The sequence below is a fragment of the Ixodes scapularis genome, unplaced genomic scaffold, assembly GCF_016920785.2.
Source record: "Ixodes scapularis isolate PalLabHiFi unplaced genomic scaffold, ASM1692078v2 PGA_scaffold13__105_contigs__length_92229423, whole genome shotgun sequence".
In the NCBI taxonomy this organism is placed as follows: domain Eukaryota; kingdom Metazoa; phylum Arthropoda; class Arachnida; order Ixodida; family Ixodidae; genus Ixodes; species Ixodes scapularis.
This window is the reverse complement of record NW_024609839.1, coordinates 69,063,179-69,082,799: the sequence shown is the minus strand read 5'-3', so window position 1 is coordinate 69,082,799 and position 19,621 is coordinate 69,063,179. Positions and strand designations below refer to the sequence as shown.

Genomic DNA, 19,621 nt, shown 5'->3' with positions numbered 1-19,621 from the left:
GAAGCCCCATTCACGTCTCACCGCTTCCCACAATTCGTCGGCAGTGGCGCGGTAGAAGGGACGCAGTGACATGGCTACCTTAATGCGCCTCCAAACGTGTTCGATAATATTCAGAGCGGCACCTTTTAGGGCCAAGGTAGCCCCGTCAGGCAGCGCTCCTCGAGGAGATACGAGCGTGACAATGCATTTTACACTTCGGCGCTTTCTTGAAATACACTGAAATGCATGTTAGCTGGAAACATTGGGCTGCATGGCACACGCATTGTGATGGTGATTACATTTGCTAATATTTTCGCTAGCAGACAGCCGGAAGTGCGCGGCGGTGCAGTGAGTGCAAGTGAGAATTTGTCTCAACCTCAGGGTGCGGCGTGTTTGCGGAGCGATGCGACAGGCGGCGCAGGTAGTACCGTGCACAGGCCGGATCATATTGTCCGCGAGAGTACGTCGGTTGTAAGAGTGTCCATTTTTTGGCACCGAAGACGTACCAGTTGTCGTAGCTCGAGTTGTTCGTACAATGTGGGTTCGTGTTGCATCTCCTGCGGCGTCCCGTTGGTCATAGCCGAGTCGTTACTTGTGGGGGGTCGGTCTCGAGGACAACACTTTCCGGGTCGTGCCGCTTCGTACAAGCGGAACACTTGAACGTGCTGACTCCCTTAGCAACAAGGAGATCGTAATCTTCATTCCTGACGCCAACACACTAACATTGAAACGTCCGTGAGCAAGGGCCAGAGCAGACGATGAACGGCTGGTGCTTGATGGGGGCGGAGCAGAACCCGCACACGTCCTTACCGTGCGCCATCATGAGCAGCAATGATGGTGCGTGTAGGTGTAAGTTCTTTATCAATATTGATAAAGAAGCTACACAGATTCGTGCGCTATCCTGCGAGTATGTGCTTTTGCGTAGTTCAACCAGAAAAATCTATAGAATAGTGATTCTTTGCCAGTAGATGCAGTTTTGAACATGGCGGATCGTGCGATCAATTCTTCCGATCACAGATTACAGTGCGGAAGAAACAGTTACTGTAAAAGTGAAGATTAGTTTAATTAAAAACTTTTCATTCCTGTAATTTCGTCTATAGTAGAACGAAAGCAACTTATTTTGAAGTTAAATAAAAAAAATCTTGCTTTTACTTTTTTTTTAATTTAATTGCAAAAGGTTATTACGTTTCTCGTTTTGGTTTCTTGTATTTGAGTCCGGCTTTTCGTTCCAACATTACGTTGTGGAGCTGACGAAAGGAATGGAAGGTAGAAATTTACTTCAACGCTTTCGATTTTCACAACAGAGCACCTCTTTTTTTTTTTTTTGGCACGTCTCTTGTCTTAAATAAATCTTTATTGATAGAAAATCTTTAAATTAAATACCAAATGAATGCTCATCGAGGGCATTAAATGATTTACAAATTGTAAATAAAGACATTTTCGAGAGTATTTTTGTGGTAAAGCTTACAATAAAGTTGGTATAGTAAAACGTTTTTTTTAAATCTAAATCACGTTATAAGTCATGATTTAAAACATGCCTTAAATCCGAGTGATTGATATTTTCGGCCCTGCCCGGAATGCACAGACGCTCGTGAAGTAAACGCGTCGTCTAAGACAAGACGTTCGTGTTTGTAACAAAAAACTCGCTTGAATAAATGGGAAACAGAAAATAGGTTTTCGGCCTCAGAGGTTACGCTCAAGACCGCTTGGAACACCGAACGTGGTTACAAATATGGCATCCAGTGAATACCCCCTGTACAGCTCTGTGTGGCAGAGATCTTAATCCGGACGATTATGTACCGGGATACTTTATAAATAGCCTACTCCCTGAAGCGGTGCAAACGGTGTTCGATGGGTTTTCAAAGAACCCAATGTCTGCACTCAAGAAAGCTTGAAGTAAACCTGCTTTGAAGCAGTCAGATTCTGTGACAAAAAAGCATAAATCACAAGTAAGTTGTGTTGGCTTCCCAAGAAAATTGTGAAGTGACCTAGCGAGATGGACCAAACTGCTCTCAAGCACGTGTTCCCGTACCTTTGACTTCATAGACAGATAAAGTGGTTCCGTACTTTAGTGGTGACACCTCGTATGGCCGCGCTACGACGTAGCTCCCGGCCGCCCAGGGGCGCATCCAGCCAATTATTTTCTAGCGCCCCAATGCAATCATAGGTGCTGTCATGCCTCACTGAAGAGGCCGTAAGACAGAGATCGCAAATCAAGTCTGTCCGTGTTCAGAGTATTATGAACGTTCATGCAGCTTTGGCTTCGCTCGCATATGAAGTGTAACAAACTATAGTTGTAGTGCGACCGAGGTGTTAAAACAATCCACGTGACATCCGACAATCCCCGACCCTACATTCTTTGATTTTGGCGTTGACACCAGCACAGTGTTAGCCACTGCACTTTTGGGGATTATATATTTCGGAAAACCATGACGGTCCCAGCTGTACCGCGCGAACCTTTCTGGGCGCTTTAGTTTCTATTTTATCTTTTTGGAGTAGAAAAAAATCTACACGGTTTTGCAGTAAAAAAAACAGACTTCTAGTATTCCGAAATTTCAGTCGATCGTCCGCATAAAAACCAAAAAAAAAACTTTTGCTTTGGGCGTGTTTGGTGGCCCTCTAAAGGGGCGACGCATTGAAAGAGCACTACTCCAGTATTCGCTTTAACAAGCCTCCCGCGTATATTCAAGGGTTGGCAGCCGCCCTCATTGCAGTCTCCAGCCAAGCGTGATAAAAAGAGAGGTGGATTTGAGTATTTACTTTGAAGGAGCTTTACAATAAAAGGTAGAGCTGAAATACACCGCGACCAGGCGGAACTGGTCTCTCGCAGTGCCGCAGTTTGGTTCGTTTTTCTTCTAGCTGAATGGAACGTGCTTCGACGCACATTGATATAGTTTATGCTTACCATAAGGATGGGTCAAATTAAAGTAAGTGGGCTTGAGAGAATACAGAGATTTTGAAGTGGAAACCCTCGTAGGCCGATGAAAGATTCATGAAGCAATTCGCATTGAAACGACGCATCTGACGTATTTGATTAAATTAACATTTGACTGCCAAAAAATGTTTTTAGAGTGAATGGATAGGACGCGAATGTTATAAAAATAATTCGCTTCGGAAATTTAGAGCAATGTGTGCACCGCAGTGCACATTCTGAATTAGGGATGATCCTGAGACTTCGATCTTCATTCATTCATCCATTCATTTATATACTATTTTTATTAATTTTATGGTTCATTCATTATACCCTTAAATGCGGCATCCAGGGGTGCACACAAAAAAGGGTTGCATTCCAAAGTTACAAAAACAAATCTTTTCTTTTAATCTTTTCTTATTACTTTTTTACGTTTTACTAAAACAGAAATATAAAAACAAATGCGAAAATACCTTAGTGTGAATATAAAACTGTGAAAGGCGATTCATTAGTACAAGTAAGAAATTAGAATACCTGTAAACAAAACAGGGTCACCTATGACTACTTTGTCGGACGAAAGACCTGCGTCAAAAATTCATAAGCATCGACGTCGATTAGGAAATATTTATAAATAAACCGTAGAAAAGATAAACTAATCATGTTCAGTTTCTGCATGGATCTAATATTTTTTGAAATATGGCGCGTATGCATACCTGTAACGCCGAAACTGTGAAACGTGTCAATTCATCCATTAAAGGTAACGCAAAAGTAAGGTGCGGTACTGTTTATCGCTAATGATAACGGTAACGCGATCGTTTTATTTTGAAGAAGTTAGAACGCTAACGAGTTACTTTTATTTACAAGTAACGAGTAAGGCATTTTTTTTTTACGGTAACGCCTACAACACTGAGATGAATGCATTTGTTTCGTCGTTCATTGTGAGAACTTGCACCTCCATTTTTGTGTCCCCAAGTTTGTGACTTTGCTGAAATTCTACAGTAGTATTCCGCACGTGCTGCCCGTTACTAAATGAAACTTTGCATTGCTTCATAAGTTCACATAAGGCCAGCTGAACTTGGATCAACATACACACAAAGAAAAGACCAGTGGTGTGTATAATATTTTCTTTGTGTGTATGTTTATTCTAGTTCAGCTGGCCTTATCTGATGTATGAATCAACTAGCTCAGCTTAAATCCGGAAGTTCCCTGTAAGACCGTGGTACGTAGTATGGTGCCCTGAACTTGTGCCGTGTAACTCCACTCGTAGTTGCTTCCTATTCACACGACGTCTCTCGATTGCAAAGGTCGGAGGTCACGACAGACCTTTAGGCTCTGGACATGCCTGTGTATCACTTACAAGGCAGAAACACTCAAGTTGGAATAGGACTCCTCAGCGCTCTTCGTTTCGGAGCTCCGTTGAGCATTTCCATCGCCTAGGGGGTGATTACTACAAAAGCTTGAGCCCGACAGACAAACGCCCGACAGGTGATTACTACAAAAGCTTGAGCACATTTTAATCATCGCGTAACACTCGCGATTTCTACTTGCCCATCAAGATGTGAAGTTATATATGTCATTTCACATCTTTGTGAACTTATGTAAAATATGTAAAAAATTATCTCAAAAAAGAAAACACAGCAAAAAAGTGAGCCATTTTATTTATTCAGACAACAAAAAGGACTCACGGGCCTTGACAATACATATTTATTTAGTATGAACAGTGAGACGTGCCGGTCACGTTTTTTTACCTTGAAACTTGGAAACAGATTCTGTTTACGCTACTGCAAATACAAAAACAGCAAAATGAAACGCTGTTATGTTGCGAAATCATGGTCAGCGTCCATCACCTATCAGGGGTTGTGCACCGAGCAGGATCAGCCGCTGAGTGCTTGGCTTCTCCTGACAGATGGCGCAACATGTGCGCTAGGCCACGCACTCCGCTGGTCCATTTCGTTTCGTTCAGAACTTTACATCTAAAACAGCTCTCCGCCAATAGCGTGGTAAACCGAATCACGAACGTAGTGTTTTTAGTGATGAGATATCCCCACTGCAGAATACACAAGATAAATTGTTTTTTTTTTTTTTGTATCAAGAAAGTGCAATGATGTGCTTTAAAATTAGTTCTCACTTCTTGCAACTCGATTGATCTAATTCCGTTGCTACTTCAGTAATAATTTATCCCAAGATTGATTTTCTTTTAAATAAAAACTAAAAAATTAGAACCTCTGCAGATATAAATGAAATAAAGCCTAGGTGTGCTAACAGTATAGAGAGTCCTCTAGAAGAAAGAAGATTGAAGTGATTCGTAGCTATGCAGAAGATGAGAAATATTTGGGCATTATTCTAAGTGCAATGGTCTACCGGAACCATAAAATCGAGAGCGTTTTATAGAGTATCTTTAAAAAAAAGCGCTTGGTGTTGAAAGTAATTTCCTTTCGCAGGTTATCCTTGGACATACCAAGGGCGTCTATCCCCAAGTTGCATGCCTTCGTTCTTTGCGATACGAAGTGCATTCTACATATAGTTTGTCGTGTTAATATTGACTTATTCTGATGAATTTTAGATTACGAATGTGTGACACCATATACCTTTGATAACGCTGTTAAAAAAAAATGTTGAGTTATGATGTAAAACGTTGTGCATTGACATAGATCGAAATACAGAAAATGCCTCAGTTCATCGAATATTTTAATATATTGGGGATTATTTCCCCCCTTTTTCAAACTCTGCACGCGAGTTTAATAAATTTGAATTGAACATAAAATGACCAGCAAGCGTGTTTTGTTACTTGTTTTATTCACTAGGTTCACTTATCAACTGATGTAATCATTTATATACTAACGATTCACAGGGCCCAACTAGGATTCGAAGACCTGTCATTGGCATATCGAGCCCCCTGCTTTCTACGGATACCAGAACAAGGCACAAATCTCAAGCGACGTGGCAAGGTGAAACTACTATCTGTGAAGCTGGGTACACTGCGAGCACAGCCGACTGATTTTCGTAACCGCCCGTGTAAATAATTTATCTCTTAACCTATAGATTCATTTCGCTTACATTCCATAATCACATATAACTTTTTTTGAATACAACTTTATACAACAAACCCGATATAGTTCATCCTCTTTGACCGTTTATCATCGTTTTCTCTGGGTAAATAGGGTAACGCATTTGTTTCGATATAAAACGTTAACGGATTAACAATCAATCAGTCATTAAAAAGACGGCACGAAATTTAGTTCAAACGGCTTGAGGTGGGAAGGCTTCATATTCCTGAACATGCACGAAAAGCTATAGGCACTAAAACATGACGCTGCAGGTAATAATATGAAGTCATAAAACGGTAGATAATGAAATGTAATGGCATATGTTCTGCTAAACACATTGGCAGCACGTACTTTATTTAGGCGCGTGCTGCTGATAATGTGTCCTACACAAAAAATAAAAAATAAAAACGGCATGCATTTACGTGCGCGCCGTTTTCATACTGTGCTGTACTGTCGTGTGCTGTTCTGGCACGTGTTCTTCTGTCAATTTGCTGTTTTCACGCCGTGCTGTTTTGGCGATGTGCTGTTTTGACTCGAGCTATTTTGACTGTGCTATTTTGTGGCGTGCTGTTCTGTCGCGTAATGTTCTGTCGTGGCGCCACTTTTGAAACCCTTGCCTCAATCACGCACTCCATACCTTACGCCATGCCTTGGCTGTGCGCGCATTCGAGGTGCACGAGACGTTTAAAAACACAGAATAAGCGAAATTTTTTTTTTTTTTTTTTGCGATTTGAAGTTTTTTTTTCTTCTTTTATGCATATTTGCTATTGTCACTCCTTTTTAAAACTCATATTTCGGGCTGAAAAACGCTTTTTCCGAGAGCTAGTAGCTGGTGACAAGCTTTCTTTGGGGATACGCTCCCTGTTTTTCGATTAATTTTCCCACAACAACAACAAAAAAATCTACACCAGATCTAAAATTATGTCCGAAATGAGCTGCATCTTAAAATCCCCTGGTAAATATAGCATAGCTCGTTTTTAACTAAGACAATCCCTTTATTTCCGCGTGGGTACTTTCTAGCGCCCGTGTTTTTGTTACGACACAATGGCAACATTGAATCGTGTTCTTTCATTCAATGGGAGTAACATCTTACGAGATAATATTTTGTAGTCATGTGGATTGAACCTTGGGTGGAACACCATCAAGTGACTAAGGGAAGTTGGCCGCACTCGAATATACTTTGCGGAACGAACGACACCACAGGTCACCAGAAAGGTCCGGCAAGCAAGGCTATAAGCCGAAAAGCGAAAACATGACTGGAACAGCGACTACCAAGCTGGCAGCAATTGAATAAAGACTCTGAGTGTGCTGGTACCAATGGTAATTTGGTATTCACCTTTTTTTTTACTTTGAACACTATTCTTGCAAAATAGTGTTTTGCAGCACATAGGTGCCATTATTTCCTCAACCTGCCATTATAGAGGTTTTTTTTTTATTCCTGCCACCAGCATAGGTGTTGAAAGGTACTGAACTAGAAATAAAGATGTGCACTAACAGTTTTTTATTACACATTTTTAATACGGAAAGAAAGATCGAATTTCAGTACTAGGATAAAAAAGTATTTTGAGATGGTTTAAATGTCTTGTTCACTAGAAAAAAAGAAAACATTTTGAACAAAACTATATATATATATATTATATGAGAGAAATACACTTAATGGTTAATGAAAAAACAATTTTCCTCAACATCGCCAAAAATGCATGGGGAGTATAGGACTTACCCTCTCCCTTAAACGTTGTCGAAGGTAGAAAGATTTTGCTAGTGATTGGACAACTGCAGCTCTTCCCTACCGCGTTCTCACCTTGTGAGCGACTATAGTCTTGTTGCACAGAGAAGCACTCCGACGCTCTGCCTGTCTTTGCGACTTGAGAATTAAGATATGAATCCAGAAACCCGGCGCATCTTGTGCTCATTTTAATATCAAGTACTGGTGATCATTATAATTTCAAAGTACAAATTTATCTATTGGAGAAACACGCGTCTCATCTATGTTATTTCGTACGGAGCTGAGGATTGAGTGAAGGGAGGTAAGCGATTTCATGTGATAAGAGTGGTAAATGTTTCTGGCTTCGGTAGCAATGATCGGTGCTCGAACTTTCAAGACTGGTGATGACGATAACAGTCGGAAATCAAGCATTTACTTCATTTCTGCGAGGTAATGAACAGTAATGATCTGGATATACTCTCACGTTTCTTTCCGTCTTTCCCGCATATATCTTGCCAGCCTAGTCGATAACAACTGTGCTTGACGTTGAGTACATAGCGAAGATCGTCCACGAACTTTCCAGCATTTTCGTTTTAATATTGGACCTCATATTTGAATACCCTTCTCATTTAACCTTTATAATCAGCTTTAAAATTGCTTAAAGTAGCTCCGTCTTGTTTGTGTTAATGTAAATATTATGGAAGCGATATTTACGAACCTTGATTACAGTTTTTTTTTGTATAAAATACCTTAAAAGTACTTCCGCGTTGAGACTTTATGACATGGACCTACCTTGGCGAAGTTCTACAAGACCTTGCGGCACTGGCCTCAAGCTATCCGGCGTATAGGGCACTCCATCGACATAATAACATCATAGAATGGTTCACAAGAAGTTGAAGCGCACAGGTCTAACGGAAAGGGTATTGACTTCCGGTTAGATTGCAAAGGCTGCGAAGCCAGTTCCTTGCTTTGACAGGGCCCTCAACCGGATAAGCTCCAACAAAGCTGACGTGTATGTATTTACTTAGGTATAGTCTTCACCAATATAGAAGGCCCACTCGGAGTTCATGGTCAAGATTGCGGCTGGTAAGCGCGTTGCTCGAGCTTTGTCAGTTCCATGTCGTATGGAGAGAATGGAAACGCTTGGAAAGGGCGCGCTGATTTAGTTCATCCGCTTTATTCGTTTTACTTGCCTCTTGTTTGTGTGTGTGTGTGGGGAGGGGGATATAGAAATATCAGCTACGCGCATTGTGTTTGCACCACTTTTTTTTATTGGGGACCCATTTCTACCATATTCTTCCTAGAATTCCTGTTGCTTTGCAGCCTTTAATGATGTCAATTGTGATGACATATCTAATTTTAACTGAAGATAATTTAGATAAGGACAAAACAACTTAGGCATGCGCTCTATTATGGTCAAAAAAGTCAAATTGGGGGGTTTTACGTGCCAAACCAACGACGGGCATCTGGCACGCCCCAGCGGAGGACTGAGGATTAATTCGGACAACCTGGGGATCTTTTGACGTGCAACCGAACGCTCGGTTACACGGCGCCTCCTCCGCAATAGCGCTCCGTTAAGGTGAGGTATCGCTCGAGTGTTTATGGAGTAAATGAAAGTACGCAAGAGACAGTATACCTTGGGAATCTTTCACTAGTGCAATATAACAATGAAAATAACTAGATATTTACACCCCGGTTATTTCAAGAAATGTAATTTTGAGAGTCGTCTTTCTCATTGTTATGTTTTGGTCACACTGAGGGGTGGCGTCATCAGTCTTGTATGGTGTTTGAATGGACCGCCGTAAAAGATTGGTGGAGGGCTACTCGTTGATGGGCTTGGAGATGGTGTTTGGGAGCCTAAAAGTATTGTTCCCGTGGATGTCGATGTGCCCGGTCACAGGAGTGGTCCTTCGCGCCTCACATAGTTCAATCGGCCTTAGTCAGGTCGGCGCCTTGACCACGAGAGGTGGCGGGGACGGATTGAGACCTCTGACGCCTGGCAACGTCGACGGAGGTCCGCCCCGGTGTTCGCGGCTTGGCCTTCCGAGTACGAGGTGTTTTCGCGCCATTCTCGAGCCCTTGAAAAACCGCGCAATTCCCCTCGCCTTCTCATCTCACAGGAACTTCCTTTCTTGCATTTTATTATTTATTCTCATTTCTTATTTCCGAAATTACCATTACAGGCGCTATTTAACGGAAAGTGCGACCAAAAGCTCTCATTCCTACCTTTGGTCTTTGGGGTTCCTGGTAGGAAAACGGTGAGCTCTGCTTCCGAGATAATAATTCAGAAATGAATATTGAGGAAACTCTAAAGGAATTGTAAACATGACATGCCTGCCGAGTCTTCGTGTTACAAAGCAAACTCAAGATCTTAGGATGCCTTAAAATACTAATAATATTTATTAAGTCGTGGATATGTAAGCCAGATATACTTCATTGACGGGCTACAAAATAAGACAGAGTAGTTGAGGTTACATGCATCTAGAATAATTCTTCTTCACGCACAAGGAAACGCATCATGCGTGCAAGCACACATTCACACGGATCATAAGTTAAAGCCGATCTAGAAATCTATTTTTTTCAATGTGCGCCTAAAGTAAAAAAAAGTTTTACCATCAAGACATTTATGCCGCCGATTTTTCTGTCGGCGTACAACTTTCGGAATATTAAAGTGTCATGATTTTCCCTGTTAAAAATATATTTTATATTTCCTCATTAGCCATTAGCCTGCCTTGGTCTGGATCGCTCTATTGAAAATTCGTTTTGGGGCACACCGGGATTTCTGGAATGTTTGACGTACCCTTTAAAAATGATTGAGGGATTTGGGATGGCTGTCAAAGCCTTCTAAAGGGCTTGTTTTACCCTTTAAATACACCTAAGGGGTGTAACAGACCCATTATAGTTTTTGAGAGGAATGTGGGGTCTGTCCCAATCCTCTCCGTGAAACCACAGCACGCATCAAAGTTGTTTTAACGTGTCTGTGGGAGTGATAACGTGACCCTTCAGGATATATACGTCGTAGAAGCCGCTTAGCCATTTTTTATCGTGCGCCGGAACGACCTTAGGAAATTGAGGAGACGTTTCCCCGTCCCTCATTGCAGTGTATGTGTGTTCTGTGTAAAGTGTTTTAGGGTCGGACTAGAAAGAGGGAGAGAGAGAGAAAGAAAAAAAAAAGATTGAGTTTTTCAACGCCCAAGGACACCCAGTGCTCGTTCACGAGGGAGAGAAGGTGCGTGGAAAGAATGCCAGGGGGAGTTTTTGCTGTTTGTTTGAAGACAACCTGTTTTAGTCAGTCGAAATACAGCCTTCTTCAGAAACTGGTCGTCCTGTTTTTTTCTCCCTCAAAGAGGGCAAAATAAATATGCTACAACCAGCGTACGCTCAGTGTCGGCTTCCCGTCCCATACGTGAGACGTATCTTCTAGAGCAGCTGAGTGCACGAATCAAGAAGGTCTTTCAGCGCCCTGTTTCTTGTGCCTCTTCGTCGGTCCTGCTTTAGAAGCATTCAACGATTGAAGAAAAAGAAGCAGGAGACGCCACCATGGGACGATACCGTTACTGTGCTCAGGATTTCTCAAAGGCGGCGGTTGTTTATTGCGCGTTGGTTGTTCTCGCTAAACGTGCCACAGACAGTATATATGTGTGCGTTTGGTGCACCTGCTCGGTTTATTCTTTGAACTACTGTATATCTCAAGATTTTAGCCAGCAGCATTGTGAGTACCTCGATATATATATATTTTGTTTGCGACAAGAACTCCGTGGCCTCTGTTTGGTCTTATCGCTTTTGTCTACAGCAGCTTGCACCCGGGTTTAAGTAAACGTTGGTTCTTATCGTCGTTTTGAGTTACACATGCATGTAAAACTTAATGTGTGAAATAAACTTCCAATAACGTTTTTAATTGCATTTTGTCTATGGTTCACAGCTATTTTGGCGTCTAAAAGGTTGAAAGGCTGAAGGGTTGAAGTGGCTTAAAGGGCTGAGTGTATTTGAAGGGATGGGGGGTTTGATGGGCTGAGAGGATTTGAAGCGCTGCCAGAGACCCATAACACATCAGGGCTGATGTGTTATCTTCATTAGAGCGCTACCAAATGAACAAAAAATAATTATTAAAAGTTGTACTTCTGATGATGTTTTCGGTGAAGAAAATACTGCCCATTTTCTGAGTATGTGTGCATTTTTGGTCGTTTGCTCCTACTTATCATCACGAGCTTCAGCATTCTTGATTTTATTTCCTAACACAACTGGCACCTGTCATTCCAGACGCCGTGAATCGTAAGTTCCACGATGCCATCTCCTGGCGGAATGCAATGGACCTCCTTGTGAAAGTCACGTGCTGATGGTTCAGAGATATTAGGACACTTGACGACGACAAAACACGTAGTACGGATAATTTTGGAGGTATATAACTGCTTATGACAGTAGTGACACACACCCTTTAAAATTTGATGGTGATGTGCTTATTTGACTGCTACTCTGTGGAATACCATCGCTTTCAACGGACTGAAATTCTTTACATGGATGTAGAGTAGCGTAGTTCTTTATTTGCTCAATCGATAGCAGTGGCGGAAGGCGCCAATTGTTCGAATTTTAAGTATTTTGCCGAAATCTCATAATTTGTGTTGTGTAAAAGGAAAACTTCACGCTTCCTAATGTGTTTGAGGCGAGAGGAAAAACAGTAGTGTAATTATTGTTACAGGGAACACATTTAATGTTGTCCCTACTTTATATGCAAAAACATGTCACACAAACATAAATCCTGTTAGAATATAAGTAGAATTTGGAACATTTTTATGCTGGTATCTGAGAAATCAACCTTTGAAGTTAGTGTCTACATTCATCCCATTTTTTAAATGTTGACTTCACCAAAACTTTAAAGAAAGTGCTAGCAAATTCTGAATTTCAATTCAACCAGATTCTAGCAGTGCACTGTCTTATAATAAAAACCCAACCAAACAGGATTCCGTCGAATATTTTTACGTTTAAGTGGCTAGGCATTGTATTAGTTCAGAGGTGTAGCGTGAGAGACACCAAAATATATTCCTTAAGTAAACTGAACAGGTGATAATCGAACATTTTATTGCAGTCATCTCAAACGAGAAACCGCCAACATGTCATAATGAAGCTTGAAGTTTCTCTAGCTGCCCAGATTATTCCACGATAAATGTACTCACGACATGAAGCATTTCTGTGTCTTGGAGCGCGGATCAACACACAGTCTCCCGAAATACGGTTCATGAATGATTTGCCTTGCTCGAATAAACCAGTAATTTTATCTTTATTACTCCTGAGCACAGTTTATTCAGTGGATTATCTTGATCCCCATGGCCGCATTAAAATAATCCCTATTAGAGACTTTTAAATCCTGATAGTTGTCTTTGTGACTACTGTGAATCTGACCAAAAAAGCTAGTGCGTTATTGATTTCTTTCTTCTTTTTCTGTTCTGGACGCAACGAAAAAGGAGAAAAGATTTACAACATTTCAAAAATAGTAGTGTGTAGGTCAGCCCTTACAGAATATGATCAGGCTACTTCTTATCACAGGATATTCAAGCTCTCTTCTGGCATCACACGTGAAGTTCAATGTCAACTATAACGCATATAGACTAATAGCTACAACGATGAACATTATCGAGCAGAGAATGTACATACTTACAGTGGATTGCTAGGCATGTTACCTACGGTAACAGTACGAACAACGCACGACACAAGGTCGTTTTTATGATGGGTTGTAGGCAATCATTTGCAGTGTTAATGCGTCTCTGAGAAAAAGAAAAAAAAGAACGGGAAATATTGTAGCCCCAAAATTATTTTGCCGACAGTTTGTGCAGTTGAAAGGTAACACAATTTTTTTTTCTTGATGAGGGGGCGTTGAAGTAGAGGACAAGTTCGGAGAGCTGTGGTTGCTGCCGGGGCCGTCTGCAAAAAATATCGAACAAAAAATGTTACATAGCTAAAGAAGCGAGAGTTTTTTTTTTTTTTTTGTCTCGTATCAATATCGCTAATGTACCTTACAATAGATAGACCTGCCGTATTGTTATGGTGCTTGGAGCGCGTCTCCGACTGGTGTGTTCAGCGTCCTATCTCGCCCGTACAACAAAAGTGGTATCTAAGTGGCAACAAATGACGTCATAAAAGCCGGAGTGTCATGCTGTCAGATGCTGCGATCCTAGCGATTCATCGTAGAAATGCTGGCAAAAAGCACGAGCGAACGCGAGTGTCGCTGTCGTCGAGGCGTCCCAACTTCTGGCTGCCGAAACTTCCGTGGGCTGCCACACTGTAGAGCGACCTGCAGCGGAACAGCCGTCTGCCTAATACACAACCGCTGTTGGGACGCCGCCAGGATCAGGACCGGCGATAGCATGAGACTTGTACGACGTCATCAGGCGGAAATCGAGGGACTATCTTTTCGGACGCGGTAATCACACTAGTCGGAGTACAGGGTATTTATTATAATGTACAGGTTTTTTTTTTTTTTTTTGTACTGCCAAAATAAACTACCCATGGCCAAACGCTTATTCTCCGCCGAAAGGTAGCGCCAGAGGTTCGAACCAGATGCCAAAGCTTCAGCCCGATCCGATGCCCTAATCAAATGTTATAAGTGATTTTCTGAAAATTTCAATGAGAAAATGGGGCTCATTTTCGGTTGTTTTCGGCTTCTGGAGCAGAAGAGCACGATGTATTCGAGAGCTGTTTTGGCTACCATATTCCCATTGACATGTTCAGCAAACAATTTATAAATTTTAAATGAAATATTGGTTGGCGCTCACGTTTTTGTATCTGGTTCCTACCTCTAGCACAACCTTTGGACGGAGAATGAGAGTTCGGCGACGCATAGTTAATTTTTGGGGTAGAAAAAAAAATTATTTTTTTTTTCTGGAGGGGGGGGGGGGGAGGGCATTTTATATTATAGAGATAAACAATCTGATTAACGATAGTTGTAGGAGGTGAACTGCAACGACGCTTTACTCTTGCAAGAAAATCACGAAAATTGCAAAACCTAGAAAAATGGTATTTCCCTCCCAAACGTTGACAGGACGAATGCATCGAATGCTTTCATTGTGGACGTCATATCAACGTTTAACTGGGATGTAGGTATTCACAAGATTGCGGGCTTCAGAACTGGAGCGACAAGCGTGTGGACACGTGACGCGATAGCGCGGCCTTCACAAGACGCCACAACTCAGTCAGACCAAGAGGGGAGATGCCGCAGAGTTAGCAGCTGGACAACTCTGAGGCAGCTGCTGTTTTTGAAACGCTCTACAGAATTTTTTTTTTTTTTTCACAGAATGTTTTTTTTTGCTGAAGGCGAAGACTGGAAATTATTACTTAACTCACGTAATGACAAGTGCAGGGCGTGCTTTTTCAAACAGCCTGCCTCCAGCACGCGCTTCATGCCTCTCGCCGTTCTTTGACTGCGCGTGCACGGTCGTAATGCACGAGGCGCCGTCGTGTTGTCGAATATAGGAAGCTCGCCCTCGAGGCAGAATAACATAAGTTCCTTCGTGGCGTTCTCATCATTTCCGTGTTCTACAATAGGCGCGTGAGGTATTCAACACGTCACACAACCACCCCAGCAACCTAACCACATAAAGACTGCTGTCCATGGCAGTTGCAGTTTTATACTAACGATCGGGTCCATCAGGGTTCGTCTTAATTATTGTAGTTTCTATTTCTTTCCTTGTTTTATTTTTAAATGAAAGATGGCGCAAATTACGTTATTTATTAAGTCGAATAATAGATCATTCCTTCGTCACATACACTCTAAAAAAAAAGGTGTAGCTTTTACACCCCATGTCACATATTTGACACCCCAAAACTTCAGTTCGACATACAGCGCACTGAGGTTGAACCGAAGGTACCAACTTTCACGAGCGGCTTGATAGCCGAGTTGTTCAAGTTATTAAAATATCTAATGCACGTATAACTCAATGCAAAAAAAGTTTTCGGGGTTTTCTGGGCCCTACTGCGAAAACCTCAGTGATTTTCTTTTGAAGTCTTTGATAAGTACTTTAGCTGTTGAATATGTTGTATCCAACCGTCATCAAGCCTCTCGTAAAAGTTACTGCCGTCATTTCGATGCTATTGCGCTGTACGTCAAACTGAAGTTTTTGGGTGTCAAATTTGTGACAAGGGGTGTAAAAGCTACGCCTTTTTTTTTAGAGTGTAACTACTGCATGGAAGACCGCAAGACAGATGGTGAAGACGCACTCGACGGAAGCTTCATGCTTGCACGGAGCGTTTGTTTGTGACCGACTGCTTTACGACTTGTGCAGAGCGCAAGTTCGTCTGCTTCTTTTGCAGGGGTTGTGGTGACGTCAAAAGGCCGAGCTTTGATTGCTTCTGAATGAAGGATAGAGGGTAGACCTGAAGGCAGCTTGCTTGAAGGTCTACCCCCTATCCTTCAATCAGAGGCAATCAAAGTTCGGCGTCTTTTTGGCGTCACCGCAACTCTTGCGCAAGAAGCAGGGGACTTGCTCGCTGCATTACGTTCCACCGCGGCGCGTTCCGCGGAGCTCGGTTGTCATAGCAACCGTGTCGCCATAAGCAGTGAAAAGCACTCGCAGCATACTTGCCCCATATTTTCCCTATACGGAGCATACTTGCACCCTTGGACTCAAATGTCTGAGCAGGACTTGACGGAGGTGGCAAACGCTGTGTCGTTGCACTCTTTGCGGAGGGGAATGTACTATACACCGTTTCACCTTAAGTTCAGACGCACCGACGGTACGAGCTTAAGGGACCATAGCGTCGAAAGGGTACCATCATGATGTTCGTCATGTTTCTGCACGTGTTCTAGTATCGTTGAACCAATCTCAAACCGAAAAGGCCTAGTGACTCGCGCATTTGACGCTACTTATTGATCACATTGCCTCTTAGCGTTCGCTGCGTCTGGACTCAAGCTGAAACGAAGTATAGTTGTCGGAAGAACCGTTAACGAACTCGGACTCACCCTTAAGTTTCGTGTAGTCACGTTGTAGTTTCATGCACGACCGTGATGCAGGCTGTCTTCTGCAGGCCATATCTTTGACTTCCTGGGACGAACAGCACTTTAATGACTTTCACCTATATTTTCTTATACTGCTCGACACCTTTTTTTGGTGTTTGTACTTGCGAATTGTAACCGGAACACTTGATAACGCACACATAGATTACATTTTGGAGTTTCCACTCGGAAAGTAGCAGCTCATAGAGTGTCCGCTAGGTGGGATGTCTCTTGAAAGAGCGCTGAAGCGTTGCGAAGAATTTCTTGCCGACGGTAGCCATGGTTTCTTCATGATGGGTGAAGTTTTTTGTACAGATGAGCGCAATGGGACACATCATGGACGGGTAGTGCGGTTGAAAACCTCGGCTGCGTGAAACAAAATACAGATACGGGGTGAGAGAAAAGGTTTTCTGACAAATTCAAGCATAATCAAATAATATGATATTGAAGACATGGTGTTATGTTTACCCACTCTCGTATTTTTACACAGTTTATTTCATCTTTAGTTAGTCATGAGCAATTCGAATAAATATGATTTTATGTTCAGCGAACTAACGAATTAAACACAAGCCAATATTGACGTTTATATAAGAAACAAAAATACCAATAAAACTTTACTAACGCTTGATTGCTGGTTTTTGTTTTCTATCCCACCAGTGAGGTAGAAAGTAACAAATAGTGCATAACACTGCAAAAACGCTTAAATATTCAAGATTTGACGGCATTGAGAATGCGGTAAAATATTGGCATATTTATGTGATTATACACATATGATCAGGGTTCTGTAGAGACACTAAAGATAAGCCGCGGAGGTGTAAAGAACGAAATGTGCCGAACTATCTGAAGGTGAAGAGATATTCAAAGTTTTAATATGATCACCAGTAATTGTTAAGACAGTTACACACTGTGCCTACACTTATGTCTATTTTTTACAATATGCTATTTAATTGAAGGCAAACAAGACAAGACTAATCATGAACTTGAATAGGCGTGATGATTTGGACAGAATTTAGTACCAGCTAGGGCTAGGCGTCATTAAAATCTTAACCAAAAATTACGTTATCATTTATTTGGGTTTTTAAAGCCACTTACAAAATTATAACGGCAAAGATGAGCTTCCATTGTCACGCCTAATGAGCGAAGATCCTAGCTTCCACAGCGCTTGGGCGTCAAGTGCGCTTCGAGCGCTGCGCGCACAGCCATAGCACGACGGAAAGCATGGGGCGCTTTCCGCCGTGCTTTCGACGCCTTCCACCGTGATTTCTGACGCTGGGCGTTCAAAGTACACGCCCTGCCGTTTTTGTCTGCGTAAATGAGTCGTGTTAGTGATTTATCGTTTGAGTTGACCACAAGGCATAAGACTTCCAAAAGAAGTGAATTGTTTTAAATTAAATATATATATTTTTATTGGGTCATAAACACGCCATCGCGAACTCATTTTTTACATACAGCCTGCTATGAGGCCAAAGCAGGTTCGTAGGCAACTAAAAACTACGAACACTTTTCAGTATTAGAAATGTTAGCAAGAAATCACACGCATTTTCAGTGTAAACAACATACGTGTATAGTCAGTTCAATTCATCGATATGTTTAACAAAGAAAAAAATAGTTCCTAAATTAATTAGTGTTGAAACGATGAGGCACAATACATTTGTTATGCGTCGTTCTATTCTGTTTCTGAAGTTTGAACACGTAACATATACTTGTGAATATGAATAAAATAATCGCCATGCAGCAATTAAAAAAAAATTTATTCAGTCGAGTGAACATTATACTGGTTTACTTATGGTCAAACGGTTCGCATCGGACTTCAGTGGGGAGACACCTGTAAGTCGATTGCGTCCGTAAATAAATCTGACAGCTTTACTCTCTAATGGTTTTATTTCGGGAATGCTTTGTTGTGTAAATGGTTCCCAAAATGTGAATGCTTATTCAACCGTTTGTGATATCACTGATATGCTTTTAATTTGAGCTCTGGACCGGCAAATTTCAACTTCCATCTAAGTGTCCATAATATTTGTTTTGGCACAAATTGGAGATATCTTTTGTGTGTGCATTCCAGTCCAGATTTGATTTCGAAAAAGAACCTTGGTGTTTGTAATCACGTGCACATTTTAAAAGAATAGCCTCAACACTTTTGGTGAACTGTGCATGTACTTTGTTTGCGCTTTGTTCATGCATACTGTTTTTTTTTCTTCTTTTTTGCATCACACCATGCTTGTCAATTTCTAAAAATGCTCATTTAACGTCTTCTGATCATCGGATGTTTGTATTTCTGAATATGGAAATTTATCGTGGGCAAAATGTTTAATTTTAACGCGGCCCGAGAACAGACTTCTGATGCGCTCACAATATATCAGATAAGTTTCCTGACATTGTACTAATCGAGTGCGCGAAATATTAGTTCTTTCTAAACCTAGAAGCGAAACTAATAAATCTATTTCCAGAAGAAATATGGTCATTCTTGTAAATGTGTAATCAGATTTGTCAAGCTGTACTCGGTAAAAACAAATGTAACGCGTCCTAAAAAAAAGCGTAAACATATCAAATGCGACATACTTACTTTTTCCTTTGTCACCCACACTTCTTTTTACGTTAAAGACAAGCTATTAACCTACTCAAAATATAACGATATTTACAAAAAGTAAATATATAGTGATCGATCTTTTAATCAATGAAGTGCTCATACCTAGAAAGAACGTAGTTGGAGCTTTCGGAAAAGCAGTTGTCCGCTAGGCGGTAAAACAACCGGCTGTCAATTATGATAATAACTTAGTGCGTGCGTCATCTACCTTCTATTAAGAGAAAGTTGAGGGACCTATAACGCATAAAATAAGTTCATCATCTGAAATGATCTAGAAAATTGCTACGTTCAATTACCTTCATGCGAATTACAAGATCACCAAGTTTATAAGTTAACTGCGCAAGAGGTCCACCCTGCATATTCTGGACCATCGGAAGCCATACGCAAGTTATATCTTTCATCAAAAAGCGGA

The 19,621-nt window shown here is 41.5% G+C and overlaps 1 protein-coding gene across 1 annotated transcript in view; it reads right to left on the bottom strand.

Annotated features, from left to right (window-relative positions):
• Positions 1-16,599: 16,599 nt before the first annotated feature.
• LOC8038871 overlaps positions 16,600-19,621 on the bottom strand; it is a 205,496-nt gene continuing 202,474 nt past the window's right edge. The window contains exon 9 of the mRNA XM_040213825.3: positions 16,600-16,991. The gene's annotated coding sequence lies outside the window, so the exon portion shown is untranslated. The remainder of the gene's footprint in view (positions 16,992-19,621) is intronic.